The sequence below is a fragment of the Pagrus pagrus genome (genome assembly GCF_965226575.1).
Source record: "Pagrus pagrus genome assembly, contig: HAP1_SCAFFOLD_98, whole genome shotgun sequence".
Classification (NCBI taxonomy): Eukaryota; Metazoa; Chordata; class Actinopteri; order Spariformes; family Sparidae; genus Pagrus; species Pagrus pagrus.
In genome coordinates this window covers 123,688-148,553 of record NW_028175365.1, presented here as the reverse complement: position 1 = coordinate 148,553, position 24,866 = coordinate 123,688, and the positions used below count along the sequence as shown (strand labels likewise).

The following is a 24,866-nucleotide window of genomic DNA, read 5'->3' as shown; positions in this document are numbered from 1 at the left end:
AATGATTAAGAGAGTTAATAGAAAGGTATTAGGCATTAAAATAAATGATTGTTGAAATGGCAATGGCAACTAACGTTTTTGCATTTCAAATCAGTTCTATAGTTGAATCGAATTGTTTACAGTTACAATTGTTATTTAATTTAATCTTGACAATAGAGACCTTGAACATAATGTTTGTATTGTTCTCTTCGAAGATGGTTGCCTGTAGCCTTTTCAAAAGAAAAGGTCTAATTTCCATTCTGTGGCTGAGTCGGTAAAACACTGAAAAACTGACATTACTTGTTCACTGTTGATTTGTATTACAGTAGAACAGTAATGTCAGTTCAATTCTTTACCTACTGTCACTGCAGTGAAATTAGACATTTTATTTTGAAAGGTTACTAGTGGTACAGGCAACCATCTTCAGAGAACAATACAAACAATCTGTTTTTAGGCCTCCATTGTAAAATTGTGTAATTGACACTAGACTATAATACGAACATGTAAAATGAAAATAACATGTAGTATTTACGCTACCAAATAGTATTGGAGTAAAAGTTATTGAATAGTGTTGAAATGAAGTGATGAAATTGTGAAGGATTTAAATGTTCCAAGAGCTCAAATTACTTTATCAAAACATGTTTTAATCACACTGTATCAACACAAAATATACAGGTTTATTGAACATGAATAACTTGTGTTAATTTAACTCAATTGTTTAAGTTGCTGCCAAAGCAAAACATCTGTGTGCAACCAATGTCCACCATTGAATTAAGTTAATCCAACATGTTCCTTTTTTCAGTGTATGTACAAATCCCTACATGTTCTCATGCTTGTCAAAGCGCTGGTTACTGAGGAAGCGAGTTTGCACACATTGTTGAGTTACATGTGTGTATACGTGTCTGGTTATTAATATGTGTATGAATGTGGTTATTAGAGGAGGATAGTTGGACTGTTATCTGTTTGAATGTGTGATAAGAGTAAGAGAGTATGTGCTGTTGTGCACTTCATGATTTGGTGCTCTTGTTCCCTGCTTTTACTAGTGTATTCTGTCTATTTTTAAAATATTATGGTCATCATGTCACTCATATTTCAATGATTTTAATACTGTATCTGCTTTAACTTTACCTGCCCAGGGACTACAGGCGGAACTATAACCTGGCTCAAAGCATCTCTTCTTGTCTTACAAGATTAATGTTTTTTTGTGCATTGTCCCTGTTTTAAATAAATAAATTCAATTCAATTCATTAAATTCACAACATACTGTACATTCCTTGACCGAGTGTGCCAATAAGAGCATAGCCTAGGCCAAGAGTGACAGTTCATTTGTGAACAGAAACCGCTCCCACCTGCTCTCTGTGTCACATAGAAAATGACTGGCAGGTCGACATTGGAAAATGTATTGACCTACATTTACCTGAACATATCACCCACAGTGACAGTGTTTTTTTTTTTTTTTTTTTTTTTTATTAAGTCAACGCTATTAAGTCTGTAAGGATCGTATCTTTATTCAAACTCTACTTTCCGTTATGTTTTTTTCCGCTTTAAGTTGGAGTTTTCCAAATTACGAGTCTTTTGAATGCATCATATTCGAATTGACGAAAGGGAGCAAGGGAGCAAAAAGTGCGCGAGCCGGAGATCGAGGAGAGAAGTCACGGTGAGGTGAGTCCCTGAACGAAAAATAAATGAATGAATTTCTGTGGGAAACATTCAGCTCTTATTGTTGGAACTTCACATTGTTTTGTCAGGTTGCCAGTGCTGCGAAAAATGTTAGCTAGTTAACATTCAGTTTTTATACAAGGTTAATATGACCAGGCAGCAGGGCTCGAAATTAACGATGTCCCGGCGGGGACCATAAAAATTCCTGCTGGGACACACTTATATTTTGTCCGGGACAATTACGGGACAGTGAAAAAAAAAATGTCAAACGCTCACTCTCAAACAAAATGCTCAATTCCCTCCTCCGTATATCATTGCATTTCCCTGAGGTTGAGGACTATAATGCAGAGCAGGCAGTTGAGAAGTGGTGGCAAAGTGGTCAGAGAACATGCCGACCCATGTTCAACGACTCTGTGTGAGACAAGAAAAATAAATCTCTGTGGCAGTGAACTTTCCCTCCAGAAAACAGCATCCCTCCCCGCGAGTGAAATAGTCAGACAGCGTATTGTTTACTGATGGTGATTATGTAATTTTGTACGAAAAACGTAACTTTGTCACTTTCCAGGCTGTTTGGTGGGTCAGGATCTCAATCACAACACATTATAACAGCATCCATATGATTATAACAGTCAGAGGGTACATGTTTAAACACATGCCGCTGAAAGCCCCACTAGGATTCAGAGAAGCACAGTACAGAAGCACAGAATGTGTTGCTGCCGTTATTACTGGTACCGGTGCCGCGTCGAGTCTCCCTGATCCTCTCCCCAACACACAGCCGCTTCTAGCCGCAGCGGCAACCTGAGCGGGGTCGCTCTGCGAACTACGGCGCCGCGGAGCTACAGGCCCCGGTCTTCCTACTCCTCTCCCCCACATACAGCACCCTGTGCTGGGTCGCCCAGAGCGACGAGTCTCCCTCCAGCTCTGGAGCTCTCCACGGTGCTGCTAATGGCGGCTTCTCATCGTCTTTCAGACCTTAGACCATAGCTTTAAGTAATACAATTAATTAAAAATGCTGATAGTCTAATACTCGTTATAAAATACTTATAATACAACAACATATACACCCAATCACATTTTATAAGGCACCAGTTTAAAGCTGCCATTCTTAAATTGCTCTGTTTGCTTTGAAGAAGACATACTCTGTGCCGAAATGTCAGCAACCTGCACCATAATAAAAATATCTAAAACTATGTGCTTCACCATCTTCTCCAGCTATTTATCTGCCCCCTGCTCTAAGATGCACCAATCTGCAATCAGTTCGTCAGCTGAAGGCGAGAGTTTTCCTCCTACAATTTTAGTAATTGGCTGGTCATGGCTAGACTGTTTTCAAACTACATTCATTGCTGCCCAACTATGGGCAGGATATAGCATGTCATGCAGTTAGCCATTTCTCACCATTGTGTGCAATCTATCCAAAGCTTTACAGTTTTCTCAATTTTTAGGAACGGTCAGAAACAATCAATTGACGGCCACTGCAACAGACCAGGAGGTGGAGGCTTATATAAAAAGGTGGCTTCATCTCGCTGGAGACAGGGATGGTGGGAGGAGAGAGAGAGAGGAGAAAAGGCGTGCCACACAGCTCGCACGTAAGTCAGCTACAATACCTATTTTGCAATATATGTGTGATACTGTTCTACAGCAGAAATCAAGATGAAGCTGTCAGCATATGTAAAAAAAAAACGAGCGCAAAGTACAGAACAAATCTCCCCAATTCTAAATGAGCAAATACAATTAAAAAAGGCAGTGTTGTGATTTTTGCCATTTTTTCCGCTATGGTCACTTAGGAATTAGAAGCTTGTTCAGCCACCATGCAGCAAGCATAGCCATTTTCTTGTAAATGTAAAGATTTCACTTGGCAGTGGTGGGACAGTAATGTAAACTGTAACTGGAATTGTCACCCATTGCCTTTCTTAAAAGCCAGTACATGGGTCTGAAAAGTAGGGAAATCACATTTCAGTTAGAAACACATCTTTAATGAAAACTGTATTTGACTTTAGTATAATATTCTATCTACAAAATAAATTAATGAATATGAAGCAACAGCTGAAATATATTTTTAAATATATTAATATTACATGCCATCTCCCTGCTAAATTGAGCTGGAATGAAAGAACCCCCTATCAAACACAAAAACATACTTCTAATGTTAACATGAGTGGATGAAGTTTTGAGTCTTAAGATGTGGTCTTATCTAACCTCAAACTTTTCCCTTTACTGCTGCATTCATGGTCTTCAGCTCCACCATGTGGGCAGGTCTGATGTAACTACACAGCGATTGTGTGAGTGAGGCTAGCTGACTCATTGTCATCTCAGACTTGATATGTGATAGGTTTAATATGTAGGATGGAGTTGCTTCCAACTGAGAGCCTCAGCCATGTTGCAATGGAATATAATACTTACCTTGGCATAATATATAAAGAATAAACCAGGACAGAGAGACCTCACCTCAACTTTTATCCCAACTCTCTCCTCTTGTGAGGGCTTTTAGATCTGAGTATGGCCCCAGTGTTCCGCCAGAGCACCGTGCCATAGCACACAGACCTCTGGTCCAGTAAATGTCCAGTTTTGTGGATACCTATTACGCACCACCAGACTGACAGCTATCTTGGGGGTCCCCATGGAGAGTCATTAAAGAGGAAATATTCAAGATTTTTACCTACTTTTTACTTAAAGCAGAAGTAAGCGATCCGGTCGTTTTGGCTAACTTCCTGTCAGCGGATGGAGTTAGCAGTCCCCGCCCTCTTCCCTACGTCAACACATGCGCGTGCATCCCTTGGCTGCACACACAGAGAGGACCGCCCCTTTATGCCGTTCTCTCTCCTCATTGGATAAAGGTTGTAGGATACAAGGAAAGTTTTCTCCTCGGCTTACAGCAGAGCAGGGTGACTGACAGACCCGTGTTTCGGACCAAACACTCTATATAAGTGATTGCTGTCGGAAGATATAACTATATAAGACTTATATTAACACAAACATTCCGCTTACTTATGCTTTAATGAAACAGCTTCAGAGTAATGTTGCTGGCTTGTTCCAGGGAGAATGGAGGCTCTCTGCCTTCCACCTAGCGTCACTTGGCTGAAAACCAACCTTGTAAGATCAGACCCTCCGACCCAGTATCCCAGCTCTCGTGCTGGCAGCATCATGACACACCAAAACACCCTGTATCCATTATCTTTTTATGAAAGGATAGAACCACACAAATACACACATTGCAACATGTATATGATATGCTCCATTAATTGCATTATGGCTGGCTTCAGTGAACCAACAAATGCTGAGGAAAGGTTAGCAAAATAGCAAAAAATCAAATGGCTGTGCACTATTCCCCTTTAACATGAAGACAAACTCAAATATACATTATGTTTTATTACTGTAACTTCAGGTTAAATGTGAAGTTTGTCAGAGTGTTTGATGAACACAATATTGTATAACTTTATATCACTTTACAGGGCCTTTTTTGTTTGGTCTCCTGATAAGGTTTTGTGTTTTGCACTGCAACCATATACAGTAACCACAGTACTGCTTTACTGAGTCAACAAAATATGTTCTTTTGTGCATTTCTTAAAGGGCCAGATGAAGAGGAGACAATGGTGGGGCCATGAGTGAGCGTGTTCCGCAACAGTGTTCCGCAGTCAGAATTTTCATGTTCATCTTCATGTTTGTTTTGTTTGTGTTGTGTTGTTGTTTGTGGCACATGTTAAAAAAATAAAATAGTTCTCTACTGTTCACAAGTTGTTTCTCGTGTCTGGTTTTTTCTTCAATTCTTCAGTAGGTATCTTCATCTTTGACTGAGACCAACAAGACTGGACCATTGCCACCATTTAACACAGTATCTGGAGGTACCATAATGACATGTACAGTAGCCACAAATTCAGACCAGTTCTGGTTTATTTATATGATGTGTTCATATTTGACATAGAACTTTGTCATGGTTTGGTTGTGACTCCAATGTGTACAGGCTAGACAAGATCATAGACTGTAAACCAGTTCTGATGTATTCAGCTCTTGGTTAATATGTAGCATTATGACTAGGCTGTGGGTCATATGTGAGAAACAAGTGTGGACCACTCATGTCATTCCATGTGGTAGGTGGGTCAGAATAAAAATGCATAGTGGCCCAAATTTGGGTGAGTGCTGGTTTATTTGGTCTATTTTTGGCTGACACTTGGCACTGTGTTGGTTTGGTTGTGGCCCACTTCTGGCAAACAACTGTGGACCACATTTGTGCCATCATTCCAAGTGGTATATGGGCCAGAATAAAAATGTACAGTGGTGGCCCACATTTGGGTGAGTGCTGGTTTATTTGGTCATGGCTGACATTTGGCACTGTGTTGGTTTGGTTGTGGCCCACTTCTAGCAAACAGCTGTGGACCACTCATGTGCCATCATTCCATGTGGGATGTGGGCCAGAATAAAAATGTACAGTGGTGGCCCACATTTGGGTGAGTGCTGGTTTATTGCGTGTCGGCTGACATTTGGCACTGTGTTGGTTTGGTTGTGGCCCACTTCTGGCAAACAACTGTGGACCACCCTTGTGCCATCTTCCCATGCCGTACTTGGGCCAGAATAAAAGTGTACAGTGGCCCACATTCGGTTGATTGCTGGTTTATTTGGCCTGTTTTTGGTTGACATCTGGCATTGTGATGGCTTGGTTGTGGCCCACTTTTGGCAAACAGGAGCGGACCTCCCAAGTGACATCATTCCATGCGGTATGTGGACCGGATGAACATGTCAGGTGTGGGCCAGATATGGGCCAAAAGAATTTTGCTATCTGGGTTGTTTCCCAGTTTATGTTTCTTAACCCCTGTGTTTTGTTAATTGGTTTGCCCGGGGGAGGGGCCAAGGGGGTATTTAAAGAGAGCTCGGCTCACTTGAAGGAAGGATTCGGCTGAGTGGCATGTGTATGACAGTTGCTGCCTGTTCCTTGTAAATATTTTTTTTACTCTGTCATATTGTAAATATTCCTGCGTTTTTTTTGTTGCTTTGCCACCTGTGGGTATTTTTGTCTTTGGGTTGTTGGTGTAATAAAAAGAAAATCACCAAACTAAAGTTTGCCGACTGGGCCATCATCTTTCCAAACCAGCGTTTCAAAGTATCGAACCCCGACAATTTGGATCTTCTTCATGGCAAAGGAGTTTTTACCTGGAATTTAATTCATTAAGGGTGAAAAGTGGCTTATGTCAAAAATGAGTGTTTCAGAGCGAGAGGAGCCTGTTTTAGCACTGTACAGTCGCCTAAGCTGCATTTCACTGAAAAAAGGTCTTTCAAACAGGTTTTCTAGCCTGAACTGGTTGAATTTGGATCTTCTTCATGGCAAAGGAGTTTTTACCTGGAATTTCATTCATTAAGGGTGAAAAGTGGCTTATGTCAAAAATAAGCGTTTCAGAGCGATAGGAGGCTGTTTTAGCACTGTACAGTCGCCTAAGGCTGAAAAGTGGCTTATGTGAAAAATGAGCGTTTCAGAGCGAGAGCAGCCTGTTTTTGCACTAAGCTGCATTTCACTGAAAAAAGGTCTTTCAAACAGGTTTACTAGCCTGAACTGGTTGAATTTGGATCTTCTTCATGGCAAAGGAGTTTTTACCTGGAATTTAATTCATTAAGGCTGAAAAGTGGGTTATGTCAAAAATGAGCGTTTCAGAGCAATAGGAGGCTGTTTTAGCACTGTACAGTCGCCTAAGCTGCATTTCACTGAAAAAAGGTCTTTCAAACAGGTTTACTAGCCTGAACTGGTTGAATTTGGATCTTCTTCATGGCAAAGGAGTTTTTACCTGGAATTTCATTCATTAAGGGTGAAAAGTGGCTTATGTGAAAAATGAGCGTTTCAGATCGATAGGAGGCTGTTTTAGCACTGTACAGTCGCCTAAGCTGCATTTCACTGAAAAAAGGTCTTTCAAACAGGTTTACTAGCCTGAACTGGTTGAATTTGTATCTTCTTCATGGCAAAGGAGTTTTTACCTGGAATTTCATTCATTAAGGGTGAAAAGTGGCTTATGTGAAAAATGAGCGTTTCAGAGCGATAGGAGGCTGTTTTAGCCTAAGGCTGAAAAGTGGCTTATGTGAAAAATGAGCGTTTCAGAGCGAGAGCAGCCTGTTTTTGCACTAAGCTGCATTTCACTGAAAAAAGGTCTTTCAAACAGGTTTACTAGCCTGAACTGGTTGAATTTGTATCTTCTTCATGGCAAAGAAGTTTTTACCTGGAATTTCATTCATTAAGGGTGAAAAGTGGCTTATGTGAAAAATGAGCGTTTCAGAGCGAGAGCAGCCTGTTTTTGCACTAAGCTGCATTTCACTGAAAAAAGGTCTTTCAAACAGGTTTACTAGCCTGAACTGGTTGAATTTGGATCTTCTTCATGGCAAAGGAGTTTTTACCTGGAATTTCATTCATTAAGGGTGAAAAGTGGCTTATGTGAAAAATGAGCGTTTCAGAGCGATAGGAGGCTGTTTTAGCACTGTACAGTCGCCTAAGGCTGAAAAGTGGCTTATGTGAAAAATGAGCGTTTCAGAGCGAGAGCAGCCTGTTTTTGCACTAAGCTGCATTTCACTGAAAAAAGGTCTTTCAAACAGGTTTACTAGCCTGAACTGGTTGAATTTGGATCTTCTTCATGGCAAAGGAGTTTTTACCTGGAATTTCATTCATTAAAGGTGAAAAGTGGCTTATGTCAAAAATGAGCGTTTCAGAGCGATTGGAGGCTGTTTTAGCGCTGAAAAGTGGCTTATGTGAAAAATGAGCGTTTCAGAGCGAGAGCAGCCTGTTTTTGCACTAAGCTGCATTTCACTGAAAAAAGGTCTTTCAAACAGGTTTACTAGCCTGAATGAGTTTTTACCTGGAATTTCATTCATTAAGGCTGAAAAGTGGCTTATGTCAAAAATGAGCGTTTCAGAGCGATAGGAGGCTGTTTTAGCACTGTACAGTCGCCTAAGGCTGAAAAGTGGCTTATGTGAAAAATGAGCGTTTCAGAGCGAGAGGAGGCTGTTTTTGCACTGTACAGTCGCCTATAAGGCTGAAAAGTGGCTTATGTGAAAAATGAGCGTTTCAGAGCGAGAGCAGCCTGTTTTTGCACTAAGCTGCATTTCACTGAAAAAAGGTCTTTCAAACAGGTTTACTAGCCTGAACTGGTTGAATTTGGATCTTCTTCATGGCAAAGGAGTTTTTACCTGGAATTTCATTCATTAAAGGTGAAAAGTGGCTTATGTCAAAAATGAGCGTTTCAGAGCGATTGGAGGCTGTTTTAGCACTGTACAGTCGCCTAAGGCTGAAAAGTGGCTTATGTGAAAAATGAGCGTTTCAGAGCGAGAGCAGCCTGTTTTTGCACTAAGCTGCATTTCACTGAAAAAAGGTCTTTCAAACAGGTTTACTAGCCTGAACTGGTTGAATTTGGATCTTATTCATGGCAAAGGAGTTTTTACCTGGAATTTCATTCATTAAAGGTGAAAAGTGGCTTATGTCAAAAATGAGCGTTTCAGAGCGATTGGAGGCTGTTTTAGCACTGTACAGTCGCCTAAGGCTGAAAAGTGGCTTATGTGAAAAATGAGCGTTTCAGAGCGAGAGGAGGCTGTTTTTGCACTGTACAGTCGCCTATAAGGCTGAAAAGTGGCTTATGTGAAAAATGAGCGTTTCAGAGCGAGAGCAGCCTGTTTTGGCACTAAGCTGCATTTCACTGAAAAAAGGTCTTTCAACCAGGTTTACTAGCCTGAACTGGATGAATTTGGATCTTCTTCATGGCAAAGGAGTTTTTACCTGGAATTTCATTCATTAAAGGTGAAAAGTGGCTTATGTCAAAAATGAGCGTTTCAGAGCGATTGGAGGCTGTTTTAGCGCTGAAAAGTGGCTTATGTGAAAAATGAGCGTTTCAGAGCGAGAGCAGCCTGTTTTTGCACTAAGCTGCATTTCACTGAAAAAAGGTCTTTCAAACAGGTTTACTAGCCTGAACTGGTTGAATTTGGATCTTCTTCATGGCAAAGGAGTTTTTTACCTGGAATTTCATTCATTAAAGGTGAAAAGTGGCTTATGTCAAAAATGAGCGTTTCAGAGCGATTGGAGGCTGTTTTAGCACTGTACAGTCGCCTAAGGCTGAAAAGTGGCTTATGTGAAAAATGAGCGTTTCAGAGCGAGAGCAGCCTGTTTTTGCACTAAGCTGCATTTCACTGAAAAAAGGTCTTTCAAACAGGTTTACTAGCCTGAACTTGTTGAATTTGGATCTTCTTCATGGCAAAGGAGTTTTTACCTGGAATTTAATTCATTAAGGCTGAAAAGTGGCTTATGTCAAAAATGAGCGTTTCAGAGCGATAGGAGGCTGTTTTAGCACTGCACAGTCGCCTAAGGCTGAAAAGTGGCTTATGTGAAAAATGAGCGTTTCAGAGCGAGAGCAGCCTGTTTTTGCACTAAGCTGCATTTCACTGAAAAAAGGTCTTTCAAACAGGTTTACTAGCCTGAACTGGTTGAATTTGGATCTTCTTCATGGCAAAGGAGTTTTTACCTGGAATTTCATTCATTAAAGGTGAAAAGTGGCTTATGTCAAAAATGAGCGTTTCAGAGCGATTGGAGGCTGTTTTAGCGCTGAAAAGTGGCTTATGTGAAAAATGAGCGTTTCAGAGCGAGAGCAGCCTGTTTTTGCACTAAGCTGCATTTCACTGAAAAAAGGTCTTTCAAACAGGTTTACTAGCCTGAACTGGTTGAATTTGGATCTTCTTCATGGCAAAGGAGTTTTTACCTGGAATTTCATTCATTAAAGGTGAAAAGTGGCTTATGTCAAAAATGAGCGTTTCAGAGCGATTGGAGGCTGTTTTAGCGCTGAAAAGTGGCTTATGTGAAAAATGAGCGTTTCAGAGCAAGAGCAGCCTGTTTTTGCACTAAGCTGCATTTCACTGAAAAAAGGTCTTTCAAACAGGTTTACTAGCCTGAACTGGTTGAATTTGGATCTTCTTCATGGCAAAGGAGTTTTTACCTGGAATTTAATTCATTAAGGCTGAAAAGTGGCTTATGTCAAAAATGAGCGTTTCAGAGCGATAGCAGGCTGTTTTAGCACTGTACAGTCGCCTAAGGCTGAAAAGTGGCTTATGTGAAAAATGAGCGTTTCAGAGCGAGAGCAGCCTGTTTTTGCACTAAGCTGCATTTCACTGAAAAAAGGTCTTTCAAACAGGTTTACTAGCCTGAACTGGTTGAATTTGGATCTTCTTCATGGCAAAGGAGTTTTTACCTGGAATTTCATTCATTAAAGGTGAAAAGTGGCTTATGTCAAAAATGAGCGTTTCAGAGCGATTGGAGGCTGTTTTAGCGCTGAAAAGTGGCTTATGTGAAAAATGAGCGTTTCAGAGCGAGAGCAGCCTGTTTTTGCACTAAGCTGCATTTCACTGAAAAAAGGTCTTTCAAACAGGTTTACTAGCCTGAACTGGTTGAATTTGGATCTTCTTCATGGCAAAGGAGTTTTTACCTGGAATTTCATTCATTAAAGGTGAAAAGTGGCTTATGTCAAAAATGAGCGTTTCAGAGCGATTGGAGGCTGTTTTAGCACTGTACAGTCGCCTAAGGCTGAAAAGTGGCTTATGTGAAAAATAAGCGTTTCAGAGCGAGAGCAGCCTGTTTTTGTACTAAGCTGCATTTCACTGAAAAAAGGTCTTTCAAACAGGTTTACTAGCCTGAACTTGTTGAATTTGGATCTTCTTCATGGCAAAGGAGTTTTTACCTGGAATTTAATTCATTAAGGCTGAAAAGTGGCTTATGTCAAAAATGAGCGTTTCAGAGCGATAGGAGGCTGTTTTAGCACTGCACAGTCGCCTAAGGCTGAAAAGTGGCTTATGTGAAAAATGAGCGTTTCAGAGCGAGAGCAGCCTGTTTTTGCACTAAGCTGCATTTCACTGAAAAAAGGTCTTTCAAACAGGTTTACTAGCCTGAACTGGTTGAATTTGGATCTTCTTCACGGCAAAGGAGTTTTTACCTGGAATTTCATTCATTAAGGGTGAAAAGTGGCTTATGTGAAAAATGAGCGTTTCAGAGCGAGAGCAGCCTGTTTTTGCACTAAGCTGCATTTCACTGAAAAAAGGTCTTTCAAACAGGTTTACTAGCCTGAACTGGTTGAATTTGGATCTTATTCATGGCAAAGGAGTTTTTACCTGGAATTTCATTCATTAAAGGTGAAAAGTGGCTTATGTCAAAAATGAGCGTTTCAGAGCGATTGGAGGCTGTTTTAGCACTGTACAGTCGCCTAAGGCTGAAAAGTGGCTTATGTGAAAAATGAGCGTTTCAGAGCGAGAGGAGGCTGTTTTTGCACTGTACAGTCGCCTATAAGGCTGAAAAGTGGCTTATGTGAAAAATGAGCGTTTCAGAGCGAGAGCAGCCTGTTTTGGCACTAAGCTGCATTTCACTGAAAAAAGGTCTTTCAACCAGGTTTACTAGCCTGAACTGGATGAATTTGGATCTTCTTCATGGCAAAGGAGTTTTTACCTGGAATTTCATTCATTAAAGGTGAAAAGTGGCTTATGTCAAAAATGAGCGTTTCAGAGCGATTGGAGGCTGTTTTAGCGCTGAAAAGTGGCTTATGTGAAAAATGAGCGTTTCAGAGCGAGAGCAGCCTGTTTTTGCACTAAGCTGCATTTCACTGAAAAAAGGTCTTTCAAACAGGTTTACTAGCCTGAACTGGTTGAATTTGGATCTTCTTCATGGCAAAGGAGTTTTTACCTGGAATTTAATTCATTAAGGCTGAAAAGTGGCTTATGTCAAAAATGAGCGTTTCAGAGCGATAGGAGGCTGTTTTAGCACTGCACAGTCGCCTAAGGCTGAAAAGTGGCTTATGTGAAAAATGAGCGTTTCAGAGCGAGAGCAGCCTGTTTTTGCACTAAGCTGCATTTCACTGAAAAAAGGTCTTTCAAACAGGTTTACTAGCCTGAACTGGTTGAATTTGGATCTTCTTCATGGCAAAGGAGTTTTTACCTGGAATTTCATTCATTAAAGGTGAAAAGTGGCTTATGTCAAAAATGAGCGTTTCAGAGCGATTGGAGGCTGTTTTAGCGCTGAAAAGTGGCTTATGTGAAAAATGAGCGTTTCAGAGCGAGAGCAGCCTGTTTTTGCACTAAGCTGCATTTCACTGAAAAAAGGTCTTTCAAACAGGTTTACTAGCCTGAACTGGTTGAATTTGGATCTTCTTCATGGCAAAGGAGTTTTTACCTGGAATTTCATTCATTAAAGGTGAAAAGTGGCTTATGTCAAAAATGAGCGTTTCAGAGCGATTGGAGGCTGTTTTAGCGCTGAAAAGTGGCTTATGTGAAAAATGAGCGTTTCAGAGCAAGAGCAGCCTGTTTTTGCACTAAGCTGCATTTCACTGAAAAAAGGTCTTTCAAACAGGTTTACTAGCCTGAACTGGTTGAATTTGGATCTTCTTCATGGCAAAGGAGTTTTTACCTGGAATTTAATTCATTAAGGCTGAAAAGTGGCTTATGTCAAAAATGAGCGTTTCAGAGCGATAGCAGGCTGTTTTAGCACTGTACAGTCGCCTAAGGCTGAAAAGTGGCTTATGTGAAAAATGAGCGTTTCAGAGCGAGAGCAGCCTGTTTTTGCACTAAGCTGCATTTCACTGAAAAAAGGTCTTTCAAACAGGTTTACTAGCCTGAACTGGTTGAATTTGGATCTTCTTCATGGCAAAGGAGTTTTTACCTGGAATTTCATTCATTAAAGGTGAAAAGTGGCTTATGTCAAAAATGAGCGTTTCAGAGCGATTGGAGGCTGTTTTAGCGCTGAAAAGTGGCTTATGTGAAAAATGAGCGTTTCAGAGCGAGAGCAGCCTGTTTTTGCACTAAGCTGCATTTCACTGAAAAAAGGTCTTTCAAACAGGTTTACTAGCCTGAACTGGTTGAATTTGGATCTTCTTCATGGCAAAGGAGTTTTTACCTGGAATTTCATTCATTAAAGGTGAAAAGTGGCTTATGTCAAAAATGAGCGTTTCAGAGCGATTGGAGGCTGTTTTAGCACTGTACAGTCGCCTAAGGCTGAAAAGTGGCTTATGTGAAAAATGAGCGTTTCAGAGCGAGAGCAGCCTGTTTTTGCACTAAGCTGCATTTCACTGAAAAAAGGTCTTTCAAACAGGTTTACTAGCCTGAACTGGTTGAATTTGGATCTTATTCATGGCAAAGGAGTTTTTACCTGGAATTTCATTCATTAAAGGTGAAAAGTGGCTTATGTCAAAAATGAGCGTTTCAGAGCGATTGGAGGCTGTTTTAGCACTGTACAGTCGCCTAAGGCTGAAAAGTGGCTTATGTGAAAAATGAGCGTTTCAGAGCGAGAGGAGGCTGTTTTTGCACTGTACAGTCGCCTATAAGGCTGAAAAGTGGCTTATGTGAAAAATGAGCGTTTCAGAGCGAGAGCAGCCTGTTTTGGCACTAAGCTGCATTTCACTGAAAAAAGGTCTTTCAACCAGGTTTACTAGCCTGAACTGGATGAATTTGGATCTTCTTCATGGCAAAGGAGTTTTTACCTGGAATTTCATTCATTAAAGGTGAAAAGTGGCTTATGTCAAAAATGAGCGTTTCAGAGCGATTGGAGGCTGTTTTAGCGCTGAAAAGTGGCTTATGTGAAAAATGAGCGTTTCAGAGCGAGAGCAGCCTGTTTTTGCACTAAGCTGCATTTCACTGAAAAAAGGTCTTTCAAACAGGTTTACTAGCCTGAACTGGTTGAATTTGGATCTTCTTCATGGCAAAGGAGTTTTTTACCTGGAATTTCATTCATTAAAGGTGAAAAGTGGCTTATGTCAAAAATGAGCGTTTCAGAGCGATTGGAGGCTGTTTTAGCACTGTACAGTCGCCTAAGGCTGAAAAGTGGCTTATGTGAAAAATGAGCGTTTCAGAGCGAGAGCAGCCTGTTTTTGCACTAAGCTGCATTTCACTGAAAAAAGGTCTTTCAAACAGGTTTACTAGCCTGAACTTGTTGAATTTGGATCTTCTTCATGGCAAAGGAGTTTTTACCTGGAATTTAATTCATTAAGGCTGAAAAGTGGCTTATGTCAAAAATGAGCGTTTCAGAGCGATAGGAGGCTGTTTTAGCACTGCACAGTCGCCTAAGGCTGAAAAGTGGCTTATGTGAAAAATGAGCGTTTCAGAGCGAGAGCAGCCTGTTTTTGCACTAAGCTGCATTTCACTGAAAAAAGGTCTTTCAAACAGGTTTACTAGCCTGAACTGGTTGAATTTGGATCTTCTTCATGGCAAAGGAGTTTTTACCTGGAATTTCATTCATTAAAGGTGAAAAGTGGCTTATGTCAAAAATGAGCGTTTCAGAGCGATTGGAGGCTGTTTTAGCGCTGAAAAGTGGCTTATGTGAAAAATGAGCGTTTCAGAGCGAGAGCAGCCTGTTTTTGCACTAAGCTGCATTTCACTGAAAAAAGGTCTTTCAAACAGGTTTACTAGCCTGAACTGGTTGAATTTGGATCTTCTTCATGGCAAAGGAGTTTTTACCTGGAATTTCATTCATTAAAGGTGAAAAGTGGCTTATGTCAAAAATGAGCGTTTCAGAGCGATTGGAGGCTGTTTTAGCGCTGAAAAGTGGCTTATGTGAAAAATGAGCGTTTCAGAGCAAGAGCAGCCTGTTTTTGCACTAAGCTGCATTTCACTGAAAAAAGGTCTTTCAAACAGGTTTACTAGCCTGAACTGGTTGAATTTGGATCTTCTTCATGGCAAAGGAGTTTTTACCTGGAATTTAATTCATTAAGGCTGAAAAGTGGCTTATGTCAAAAATGAGCGTTTCAGAGCGATAGCAGGCTGTTTTAGCACTGTACAGTCGCCTAAGGCTGAAAAGTGGCTTATGTGAAAAATGAGCGTTTCAGAGCGAGAGCAGCCTGTTTTTGCACTAAGCTGCATTTCACTGAAAAAAGGTCTTTCAAACAGGTTTACTAGCCTGAACTGGTTGAATTTGGATCTTCTTCATGGCAAAGGAGTTTTTACCTGGAATTTCATTCATTAAAGGTGAAAAGTGGCTTATGTCAAAAATGAGCGTTTCAGAGCGATTGGAGGCTGTTTTAGCGCTGAAAAGTGGCTTATGTGAAAAATGAGCGTTTCAGAGCGAGAGCAGCCTGTTTTTGCACTAAGCTGCATTTCACTGAAAAAAGGTCTTTCAAACAGGTTTACTAGCCTGAACTGGTTGAATTTGGATCTTCTTCATGGCAAAGGAGTTTTTACCTGGAATTTCATTCATTAAAGGTGAAAAGTGGCTTATGTCAAAAATGAGCGTTTCAGAGCGATTGGAGGCTGTTTTAGCACTGTACAGTCGCCTAAGGCTGAAAAGTGGCTTATGTGAAAAATAAGCGTTTCAGAGCGAGAGCAGCCTGTTTTTGTACTAAGCTGCATTTCACTGAAAAAAGGTCTTTCAAACAGGTTTACTAGCCTGAACTTGTTGAATTTGGATCTTCTTCATGGCAAAGGAGTTTTTACCTGGAATTTAATTCATTAAGGCTGAAAAGTGGCTTATGTCAAAAATGAGCGTTTCAGAGCGATAGGAGGCTGTTTTAGCACTGCACAGTCGCCTAAGGCTGAAAAGTGGCTTATGTGAAAAATGAGCGTTTCAGAGCGAGAGCAGCCTGTTTTTGCACTAAGCTGCATTTCACTGAAAAAAGGTCTTTCAAACAGGTTTACTAGCCTGAACTGGTTGAATTTGGATCTTCTTCACGGCAAAGGAGTTTTTACCTGGAATTTCATTCATTAAGGGTGAAAAGTGGCTTATGTGAAAAATGAGCGTTTCAGAGCGAGAGCAGCCTGTTTTTGCACTAAGCTGCATTTCACTGAAAAAAGGTCTTTCAAACAGGTTTACTAGCCTGAACTGGTTGAATTTGGATCTTATTCATGGCAAAGGAGTTTTTACCTGGAATTTCATTCATTAAAGGTGAAAAGTGGCTTATGTCAAAAATGAGCGTTTCAGAGCGATTGGAGGCTGTTTTAGCACTGTACAGTCGCCTAAGGCTGAAAAGTGGCTTATGTGAAAAATGAGCGTTTCAGAGCGAGAGGAGGCTGTTTTTGCACTGTACAGTCGCCTATAAGGCTGAAAAGTGGCTTATGTGAAAAATGAGCGTTTCAGAGCGAGAGCAGCCTGTTTTGGCACTAAGCTGCATTTCACTGAAAAAAGGTCTTTCAACCAGGTTTACTAGCCTGAACTGGATGAATTTGGATCTTCTTCATGGCAAAGGAGTTTTTACCTGGAATTTCATTCATTAAAGGTGAAAAGTGGCTTATGTCAAAAATGAGCGTTTCAGAGCGATTGGAGGCTGTTTTAGCGCTGAAAAGTGGCTTATGTGAAAAATGAGCGTTTCAGAGCGAGAGCAGCCTGTTTTTGCACTAAGCTGCATTTCACTGAAAAAAGGTCTTTCAAACAGGTTTACTAGCCTGAACTGGTTGAATTTGGATCTTCTTCATGGCAAAGGAGTTTTTACCTGGAATTTAATTCATTAAGGCTGAAAAGTGGCTTATGTCAAAAATGAGCGTTTCAGAGCGATAGGAGGCTGTTTTAGCACTGCACAGTCGCCTAAGGCTGAAAAGTGGCTTATGTGAAAAATGAGCGTTTCAGAGCGAGAGCAGCCTGTTTTTGCACTAAGCTGCATTTCACTGAAAAAAGGTCTTTCAAACAGGTTTACTAGCCTGAACTGGTTGAATTTGGATCTTCTTCATGGCAAAGGAGTTTTTACCTGGAATTTCATTCATTAAAGGTGAAAAGTGGCTTATGTCAAAAATGAGCGTTTCAGAGCGATTGGAGGCTGTTTTAGCGCTGAAAAGTGGCTTATGTGAAAAATGAGCGTTTCAGAGCGAGAGCAGCCTGTTTTTGCACTAAGCTGCATTTCACTGAAAAAAGGTCTTTCAAACAGGTTTACTAGCCTGAACTGGTTGAATTTGGATCTTCTTCATGGCAAAGGAGTTTTTACCTGGAATTTCATTCATTAAAGGTGAAAAGTGGCTTATGTCAAAAATGAGCGTTTCAGAGCGATTGGAGGCTGTTTTAGCGCTGAAAAGTGGCTTATGTGAAAAATGAGCGTTTCAGAGCAAGAGCAGCCTGTTTTTGCACTAAGCTGCATTTCACTGAAAAAAGGTCTTTCAAACAGGTTTACTAGCCTGAACTGGTTGAATTTGGATCTTCTTCATGGCAAAGGAGTTTTTACCTGGAATTTAATTCATTAAGGCTGAAAAGTGGCTTATGTCAAAAATGAGCGTTTCAGAGCGATAGCAGGCTGTTTTAGCACTGTACAGTCGCCTAAGGCTGAAAAGTGGCTTATGTGAAAAATGAGCGTTTCAGAGCGAGAGCAGCCTGTTTTTGCACTAAGCTGCATTTCACTGAAAAAAGGTCTTTCAAACAGGTTTACTAGCCTGAACTGGTTGAATTTGGATCTTCTTCATGGCAAAGGAGTTTTTACCTGGAATTTCATTCATTAAAGGTGAAAAGTGGCTTATGTCAAAAATGAGCGTTTCAGAGCGATTGGAGGCTGTTTTAGCGCTGAAAAGTGGCTTATGTGAAAAATGAGCGTTTCAGAGCGAGAGCAGCCTGTTTTTGCACTAAGCTGCATTTCACTGAAAAAAGGTCTTTCAAACAGGTTTACTAGCCTGAACTGGTTGAATTTGGATCTTCTTCATGGCAAAGGAGTTTTTACCTGGAATTTCATTCATTAAAGGTGAAAAGTGGCTTATGTCAAAAATGAGCGTTTCAGAGCGATTGGAGGCTGTTTTAGCACTGTACAGTCGCCTAAGGCTGAAAAGTGGCTTATGTGAAAAATAAGCGTTTCAGAGCGAGAGCAGCCTGTTTTTGCACTAAGCTGCATTTCACTGAAAAAAGGTCTTTCAAACAGGTTTACTAGCCTGAACTGGTTGAATTTGGATCTTATTCATGGCAAAGGAGTTTTTACCTGGAATTTCATTCATTAAAGGTGAAAAGTGGCTTATGTCAAAAATGAGCGTTTCAGAGCGATTGGAGGCTGTTTTAGCACTGTACAGTCGCCTAAGGCTGAAAAGTGGCTTATGTGAAAAATGAGCGTTTCAGAGCGAGAGGAGGCTGTTTTTGCACTGTACAGTCGCCTATAAGGCTGAAAAGTGGCTTATGTGAAAAATGAGCGTTTCAGAGCGAGAGCAGCCTGTTTTGGCACTAAGCTGCATTTCACTGAAAAAAGGTCTTTCAACCAGGTTTACTAGCCTGAACTGGATGAATTTGGATCTTCTTCATGGCAAAGGAGTTTTTACCTGGAATTTCATTCATTAAAGGTGAAAAGTGGCTTATGTCAAAAATGAGCGTTTCAGAGCGATTGGAGGCTGTTTTAGCGCTGAAAAGTGGCTTATGTGAAAAATGAGCGTTTCAGAGCGAGAGCAGCCTGTTTTTGCACTAAGCTGCATTTCACTGAAAAAAGGTCTTTCAAACAGGTTTACTAGCCTGAACTGGTTGAATTTGGATCTTCTTCATGGCAAAGGAGTTTTTACCTGGAATTTCATTCATTAAAGGTGAAAAGTGGCTTATGTCAAAAATGAGCGTTTCAGAGCGATTGGAGGCTGTTTTAGCACTGTACAGTCGCCTAAGGCTGAAAAGTGGCTTATGTGAAAAATGAGCGTTTCAGAGCGAGAGCAGCCTGTTTTTGCACTAAGCTGCATTTCACTGAAAAAAGGTCTTTCAAACAGGTTTACTAGCCTGAACTTGTTGAATTTGGATCTTCTTCATGGCAAAGGAGTTTTTACCTGGAATTTAATTCATTAAGGCTGAAAAGTGGCTTATGTCAAAAATGAGCGTTTCAGAGCGATAGGAGGCTGTTTTAGCACTGCACAGTCGCCTAAGGCTGAAAAGTGGCTTATGTGAAAAATGAGCGTTTCAGAGCGAGAGCAGCCTGTTTTTGCACTAAGCTGCATTTCACTGAAAAAAGGTCTTTCAAACAGGTTTACTAGCCTGAACTGGTTGAATTTGGATCTTCTTCATGGCAAAGGAGTTTTTACCTGGAATTTCATTCATTAAAGGTGAAAAGTGGCTTATGTCAAAAATGAGCGTTTCAGAGCGATTGGAGGCTGTTTTAGCGCTGAAAAGTGGCTTATGTGAAAAATGAGCGTTTCAGAGCGAGAGCAGCCTGTTTTTGCACTAAGCTGCATTTCACTGAAAAAAGGTCTTTCAAACAGGTTTACTAGCCTGAACTGGTTGAATTTGGATCTTCTTCATGGCAAAGGAGTTTTTACCTGGAATTTCATTCATTAAAGGTGAAAAGTGGCTTATGTCAAAAATGAGCGTTTCAGAGCGATTGGAGGCTGTTTTAGCGCTGAAAAGTGGCTTATGTGAAAAATGAGCGTTTCAGAGCAAGAGCAGCCTGTTTTTGCACTAAGCTGCATTTCACTGAAAAAAGGTCTTTCAAACAGGTTTACTAGCCTGAACTGGTTGAATTTGGATCTTCTTCATGGCAAAGGAGTTTTTACCTGGAATTTAATTCATTAAGGCTGAAAAGTGGCTTATGTCAAAAATGAGCGTTTCAGAGCGATAGCAGGCTGTTTTAGCACTGTACAGTCGCCTAAGGCTGAAAAGTGGCTTATGTGAAAAATGAGCGTTTCAGAGCGAGAGCAGCCTGTTTTTGCACTAAGCTGCATTTCACTGAAAAAAGGTCTTTCAAACAGGTTTACTAGCCTGAACTGGTTGAATTTGGATCTTCTTCATGGCAAAGGAGTTTTTACCTGGAATTTCATTCATTAAAGGTGAAAAGTGGCTTATGTCAAAAATGAGCGTTTCAGAGCGATTGGAGGCTGTTTTAGCGCTGAAAAGTGGCTTATGTGAAAAATGAGCGTTTCAGAGCGAGAGCAGCCTGTTTTTGCACTAAGCTGCATTTCACTGAAAAAAGGTCTTTCAAACAGGTTTACTAGCCTGAACTGGTTGAATTTGGATCTTCTTCATGGCAAAGGAGTTTTTACCTGGAATTTCATTCATTAAAGGTGAAAAGTGGCTTATGTCAAAAATGAGCGTTTCAGAGCGATTGGAGGCTGTTTTAGCACTGTACAGTCGCCTAAGGCTGAAAAGTGGCTTATGTGAAAAATAAGCGTTTCAGAGCGAGAGCAGCCTGTTTTTGTACTAAGCTGCATTTCACTGAAAAAAGGTCTTTCAAACAGGTTTACTAGCCTGAACTTGTTGAATTTGGATCTTCTTCACGGCAAAGGAGTTTTTACCTGGAATTTAATTCATTAAGGGTGAAAAGTGGCTTATGTGAAAAATGAGCGTTTCAGAGCGAGAGCAGCCTGTTTTTGCACTAAGCTGCATTTCACTGAAAAAAGGTCTTTCAAACAGGTTTACTAGCCTGAACTGGTTGAATTTGGATCTTCTTCATGGCAAAGGAGTTTTTACCTGGAATTTCATTCATTAAAGGTGAAAAGTGGCTTATGTCAAAAATGAGCGTTTCAGAGCGATTGGAGGCTGTTTTAGCGCTGAAAAGTGGCTTATGTGAAAAATGAGCGTTTCAGAGCAAGAGCAGCCTGTTTTTGCACTAAGCTGCATTTCACTGAAAAAAGGTCTTTCAAACAGGTTTACTAGCCTGAACTGGTTGAATTTGGATCTTCTTCATGGCAAAGGAGTTTTTACCTGGAATTTAATTCATTAAGGCTGAAAAGTGGCTTATGTCAAAAATGAGCGTTTCAGAGCGATAGCAGGCTGTTTTAGCACTGTACAGTCGCCTAAGGCTGAAAAGTGGCTTATGTGAAAAATGAGCGTTTCAGAGCGAGAGCAGCCTGTTTTTGCACTAAGCTGCATTTCACTGAAAAAAGGTCTTTCAAACAGGTTTACTAGCCTGAACTGGTTGAATTTGGATCTTCTTCATGGCAAAGGAGTTTTTACCTGGAATTTCATTCATTAAAGGTGAAAAGTGGCTTATGTCAAAAATGAGCGTTTCAGAGCGATTGGAGGCTGTTTTAGCGCTGAAAAGTGGCTTATGTGAAAAATGAGCGTTTCAGAGCGAGAGCAGCCTGTTTTTGCACTAAGCTGCATTTCACTGAAAAAAGGTCTTTCAAACAGGTTTACTAGCCTGAACTGGTTGAATTTGGATCTTCTTCATGGCAAAGGAGTTTTTACCTGGAATTTCATTCATTAAAGGTGAAAAGTGGCTTATGTCAAAAATGAGCGTTTCAGAGCGATTGGAGGCTGTTTTAGCACTGTACAGTCGCCTAAGGCTGAAAAGTGGCTTATGTGAAAAATGAGCGTTTCAGAGCGAGAGCAGCCTGTTTTTGTACTAAGCTGCATTTCACTGAAAAAAGGTCTTTCAAACAGGTTTACTAGCCTGAACTGGTTGAATTTGGATCTTCTTCACGGCAAAGGAGTTTTTACCTGGAATTTCATTCATTAAGGGTGAAAAGTGGCTTATGTGAAAAATGAGCGTTTCAGAGCGAGAGCAGCCTGTTTTTGCACTAAGCTGCATTTCACTGAAAAAAGGTCTTTCAAACAGGTTTACTAGCCTGAACTGGTTGAATTTGGATCTTATTCATGGCAAAGGAGTTTTTACCTGGAATTTCATTCATTAAAGGTGAAAAGTGGCTTATGTCAAAAATGAGCGTTTCAGAGCGATTGGAGGCTGTTTTAGCACTGTACAGTCGCCTAAGGCTGAAAAGTGGCTTATGTGAAAAATGAGCGTTTCAGAGCGAGAGGAGGCTGTTTTTGCACTGTACAGTCGCCTATAAGGCTGAAAAGTGGCTTATGTGAAAAATGAGCGTTTCAGAGCGAGAGCAGCCTGTTTTGGCACTAAGCTGCATTTCACTGAAAAAAGGTCTTTCAACCAGGTTTACTAGCCTGAACTGGATGAATTTGGATCTTCTTCATGGCAAAGGAGTTTTTACCTGGAATTTCATTCATTAAAGGTGAAAAGTGGCTTATGTCAAAAATGAGCGTTTCAGAGCGATTGGAGGCTGTTTTAGCGCTGAAAAGTGGCTTATGTGAAAAATGAGCGTTTCAGAGCGAGAGCAGCCTGTTTTTGCACTAAGCTGCATTTCACTGAAAAAAGGTCTTTCAAACAGGTTTACTAGCCTGAACTGGTTGAATTTGGATCTTCTTCATGGCAAAGGAGTTTTTACCTGGAATTTCATTCATTAAAGGTGAAAAGTGGCTTATGTCAAAAATGAGCGTTTCAGAGCGATTGGAGGCTGTTTTAGCACTGTACAGTCGCCTAAGGCTGAAAAGTGGCTTATGTGAAAAATGAGCGTTTCAGAGCGAGAGCAGCCTGTTTTTGCACTAAGCTGCATTTCACTGAAAAAAGGTCTTTCAAACAGGTTTACTAGCCTGAACTTGTTGAATTTGGATCTTCTTCATGGCAAAGGAGTTTTTACCTGGAATTTAATTCATTAAGGCTGAAAAGTGGCTTATGTCAAAAATGAGCGTTTCAGAGCGATAGGAGGCTGTTTTAGCACTGCACAGTCGCCTAAGGCTGAAAAGTGGCTCATGTGAAAAATGAGCGTTTCAGAGCGAGAGCAGCCTGTTTTTGCACTAAGCTGCATTTCACTGAAAAAAGGTCTTTCAAACAGGTTTACTAGCCTGAACTGGTTGAATTTGGATCTTCTTCATGGCAAAGGAGTTTTTACCTGGAATTTCATTCATTAAAGGTGAAAAGTGGCTTATGTCAAAAATGAGCGTTTCAGAGCGATAGGAGGCTGTTTTAGCACTGCACAGTCGCCTAAGGCTGAAAAGTGGCTTATGTGAAAAATGAGCGTTTCAGAGCGAGAGCAGCCTGTTTTTGCACTAAGCTGCATTTCACTGAAAAAAGGTCTTTCAAACAGGTTTACTAGCCTGAACTTGTTGAATTTGGATCTTCTTCATGGCAAAGGAGTTTTTACCTGGAATTTAATTCATTAAGGCTGAAAAGTGGGTTATGTCAAAAATGAGCGTTTCAGAGCGATAGGAGGCTGTTTTAGCACTGTACAGTCGCCTAAGGCTGAAAAGTGGCTTATGTGAAAAATGAGCGTTTCAGAGCGAGAGGAGGCTGTTTTTGCACTGTACAGTCGCCTATAAGGCTGAAAAGTGGCTTATGTGAAAAATGAGCGTTTCAGAGCGAGAGCAGCCTGTTTTGGCACTAAGCTGCATTTCACTGAAAAAAGGTCTTTCAACCAGGTTTACTAGCCTGAACTGGATGAATTTGGATCTTCTTCATGGCAAAGGAGTTTTTACCTGGAATTTCATTCATTAAAGGTGAAAAGTGGCTTATGTCAAAAATGAGCGTTTCAGAGCGATTGGAGGCTGTTTTAGCGCTGAAAAGTGGCTTATGTGAAAAATGAGCGTTTCAGAGCGAGAGCAGCCTGTTTTTGCACTAAGCTGCATTTCACTGAAAAAAGGTCTTTCAAACAGGTTTACTAGCCTGAACTGGTTGAATTTGGATCTTCTTCATGGCAAAGGAGTTTTTACCTGGAATTTCATTCATTAAAGGTGAAAAGTGGCTTATGTCAAAAATGAGCGTTTCAGAGCGATTGGAGGCTGTTTTAGCACTGTACAGTCGCCTAAGGCTGAAAAGTGGCTTATGTGAAAAATGAGCGTTTCAGAGCGAGAGGAGGCTGTTTTTGCACTGTACAGTCGCCTATAAGGCTGAAAAGTGGCTTATGTGAAAAATGAGCGTTTCAGAGCGAGAGCAGCCTGTTTTGGCACTAAGCTGCATTTCACTGAAAAAAGGTCTTTCAACCAGGTTTACTAGCCTGAACTGGATGAATTTGGATCTTCTTCATGGCAAAGGAGTTATTACCTGGAATTTCATTCATTAAAGGTGAAAAGTGGCTTATGTCAAAAATGAGCGTTTCAGAGAGATTGGAGGCTGTTTTAGCGCTGAAAAGTGGCTTATGTGAAAAATGAGCGTTTCAGAGCGAGAGCAGCCTGTTTTTGCACTAAGCTGCATTTCACTGAAAAAAGGTCTTTCAAACAGGTTTACTAGCCTGAACTGGTTGAATTTGGATCTTCTTCATGGCAAAGGAGTTTTTACCTGGAATTTCATTCATTAAAGGTGAAAAGTGGCTTATGTCAAAAATGAGCGTTTCAGAGCGATTGGAGGCTGTTTTAGCGCTGAAAAGTGGCTTATGTGAAAAATGAGCGTTTCAGAGCGAGAGCAGCCTGTTTTTGCACTAAGCTGCATTTCACTGAAAAAAGGTCTTTCAAACAGGTTTACTAGCCTGAACTGGTTGAATTTGGATCTTCTTCATGGCAAAGGAGTTTTTACCTGGAATTTCATTCATTAAGGCTGAAAAGTGGCTTATGTCAAAAATGAGCGTTTCAGAGCGATAGGAGGCTGTTTTAGCACTGCACA

At 40.7% G+C, this 24,866-nt stretch overlaps 1 long non-coding RNA gene across 1 annotated transcript; it reads left to right on the top strand.

Annotated features, from left to right (window-relative positions):
- The first annotated feature begins 1,569 nt into the window (after positions 1-1,569).
- LOC311253967 lies at positions 1,570-5,363 on the top strand. The gene is made up of 3 exons (XR_014622103.1): positions 1,570-1,641; positions 3,081-3,224; positions 5,206-5,363. It is a non-coding gene; the product is annotated as an uncharacterized lncRNA (long non-coding RNA).
- Positions 5,364-24,866: the final 19,503 nt, after the last annotated feature.